Here is a 3,254-nt window from a genome sequence, read left to right as displayed (position 1 = left end):
GCAGTGCTCGGGCTTCTCATTGTGGTGGCTTCTCTTGTTGCGGAGCACGGGCTCTAGGCGCACGGACTCAGTAGTTGTGACTCACGGGCTTAGTTGCTCCGCGGCATGTGGGATCCTCGCGGACCAGGGCTCGAACCCATGTTCCCTGCACTGGCAGGCGGGTTCTTAACCACTGTGCCACCAGGGAAGCCCCCCACCTAATCCTTTTTAATTGCTGCTTAGTAGTCTACAGTATTGCTATGTGGTACTGCCTTGGTTCCCTCATTTGTAATTGTTAAAGGAAAAAACCATAGGCCCAAAATGGCATCACTTGTGCTAAAGCCAAGATTTAACACCTAATCTAATTACAGTTTCAACCTTCCCCAGAAATGTAATCTTAACCAACCAGTTTGGAATTTTCTGGTTGGCACCTATGAAGTAATACCATCCTCACCCCCTCCCCTCCCCCCACCCCCAACCAAGAGGAAGGAGAGGCAGTCTGCATGACAAAACCCTTGCCCAGTCCTTTATCCCAAAAAATGATGTCCTGGCCCCAAATAACCCTTTCTTTTCTTTTGCTAATGACTTCCTTGCCCCACCCTCCAGCTTATAAAAACCTTCGCTTCTGTACAGCTCCACAGAGGGCCCTTATATCTGCTAGAAGGGATGCTGCCTGCTTCATGAATCTTTGAATAAAGCCAATTAGCTCTCCAAACTTAGTTGAATTTTGTTTTAAACACAAGTTAGGTATGATGATAGTACTGACCACATGGGGTGGTAATGAGAGTTGGAAGCTTTGATATACTTGAAGAACTTAGGATTGTCCTGGCACACGGGATATGAACTGCGGAAGTTTCGGAGAAATACCCTGTAGTTCCACCTCCTTCTTCATGGCTAATAGATATTCTGCAATAAGTATATTCCCTAATTTGTAATTATTTGTATATTAATTACTGCTTAGGGTATTTTCAGTTTTTTTACAATCACAAATTTAGCTGCAGTAGGCATCCTGAAACAGAAATCTTACAATTTTTAACTTAACAATTTTTTGCTTCTTAAATAACAATAAAAACTGTTAACAACCAGTGCTGATGAAGTATGAGAAAAAGAGTTACTCTCATGTACTAATAGTTGGAATACAAACTGGTAGATGAATACAAATATCTGTTAGAGTTAAAATTTGCATACACTATGATCTCATTCTTTTTTTAAATTTTTTTGAAAACTGAAAAAAATATGGAACGCTTCACAAATTTGCATGTCATCCTTGCACAGGGGCCATGCTAATCGTCTCTGTACCGTTCCAATTTTAGTACATGTGCTGCTGAAATGAGCAATGATCTCTCATTCTAACTTTAGGACTCTAATCTACAGAAACAGATATAGACTAATTTTCAAAAATTCAGATAGGTATTAGATTTTATGTACTAAATCAAATATTTATGAGAAAACTTTTTAAAGCTAATCCAAATGCATTTTTTCTTTTGTCAAAGCGGAATATTAACTTGGGTCATGTGGACAAAAAAATGTCCTATCAGTAAACAAAGGATGTTGTGGTCATAAAGCCCTCAGGGATGGCATCTGCTCTCCCATCCCAAGGTGTGCACAGAGGGAATTCAGGAGGGACAAAACCGGATACTGGCCCTGGATAGTTAAGATGCATGTCAAAAGAATGGTTTCAGGGGCAACTGCCCTGGTGATCCGGTGGGTAAGACCTCGAGCTCCCAATGCAAGGAGCCAGACTTCATCCCTGGTTGGGGAACTAGATCCCACACGCCACAACTAAGAGTACGCATGCCGCAACCAAGACCCGGTGCGGCCAAAATAAATAAATTAATTTATTAATTAAAAGAATGGTTTCAGAGAATTAAAAGAATTAAAACCATTAAAAGAATGGTTTCCAAGACCTCCCTGGTGGGCCAGTGGTTAGGACTCCAGGCTTCTCCTGCTGGGGGCGAGGGTTCGATCCCTGGCTGGGGAACTAAGATCCTATATGCTGCTCAGCCAAAAAAAAAAAAAAAAAACCTTTTCTAGTAAATCTGAGAAATTGTAACAATTAGTAGATGCTAGGAAAGAAACTGTAAACCTCTCTTACTTGACTGACTACTCATCAATGCTTTTTAAGTTCTTTCTCTTCCTTTGAAAATATTGCATGCCTTTTCTTGACTTAGAAAATCCCTTATCTGCAAAAATAAGCCTCTAAATAGTACAATCCATGATTAAATGAGCAGACAAGAATAAAATATTATATGTACCAAAACCACTAAATGGTCTAAGATCCGTGCGATTAGCTTATTTTATGGGAAAAATTACATATGACACAATCCGTTAATTCTGGAAAAGTCTGAAACACACCGTCTTCGTGATAAAGTTTACTCTTTAGAAAGTAGCATTACGGAGAAGTTCTTCTATGTTATATCCTTTACACGTTGGACTTTGAGAATTAATTAAAAGGCGTAGAAGAGACACAGAGTTTCAAAAACTTTATTGTTGCTGGCTAGAGAGACCCTCATTCCATCTAACAAGTCCAAATCATGCTTAGAATTTTAAAGACTCTCTTGAAACCCTCCTCATAATGTTTTTTGATTAGCGACATAGAAGCTGAAAAGGGTTACAGAGAAGTTAAAACCCTTGCCGTTCACATAGCTAATTGATGTTTGCTAATAGTCATTTTTTATTTCAATGAAAAGGAACTCTAGAACAAACCGTCTAGGCTTGCATGCTATTTGATAACCCTTCCTAGGTCGTTCCTCTGTATCCTACATTAGGAAAATTGCAGCAGTTTACTGAGCCGCGGCTCTGGCCCAGAGAATTGATGAGGAAAACCTCACTCTAGCAGCCATTATTTATGGCTGGGCTGGAAGCAGCGTGACTTTGGTCCCAGGGGTAAGAAACTTGATGTAGAAGGGATTTCACTTGACATCTGAGATGTCATTCCCTCCTCTGAGATCTTCTCTAACTACTGTGGGGAGATACTACAACCCCTGAGGAAATGAAGTAAACTAGCATCTTGTTAACCAGGAGTGTCTCAAAATGGACAAAAATAATTTGCGTTGCAGAGATCAGCATTTGGGTGATCAGAGATTGACTGCAGTTGAACTTGCTGCTTTCTTGATGCAAAGGAGCTAGAAAAAGACAATAAATCATACCTGCGTTTCTGTTAAGATGGGGAACTAGTACAGGATGCGGGCTTCCCTCACCACTAAAATCAATTTTGGAAGAATTTTGTCATAAAAATTATGTTAAAATATTACTGGGATGGTCTTGGCACTCCT

The 3,254-nt window shown here is 40.1% G+C and overlaps 1 non-coding gene across 1 annotated transcript; it reads right to left on the bottom strand.

Moving 5' to 3' along the window:
- Positions 1-1,209: 1,209 nt before the first annotated feature.
- Positions 1,210-1,316, bottom strand: LOC112065435 (U6 spliceosomal RNA). Its single transcript, XR_002892036.1, has one exon. It is a non-coding gene; the product is annotated as a U6 spliceosomal RNA (small nuclear RNA).
- Positions 1,317-3,254: the final 1,938 nt, after the last annotated feature.

Source organism: Physeter macrocephalus, chromosome 13, assembly GCF_002837175.3.
Source record: "Physeter macrocephalus isolate SW-GA chromosome 13, ASM283717v5, whole genome shotgun sequence".
Classification (NCBI taxonomy): Eukaryota; Metazoa; Chordata; class Mammalia; order Artiodactyla; family Physeteridae; genus Physeter; species Physeter macrocephalus.
The sequence above is the reverse complement of the archived record's forward strand: the minus strand, read 5'-3'. Positions and strand labels throughout refer to the sequence as shown.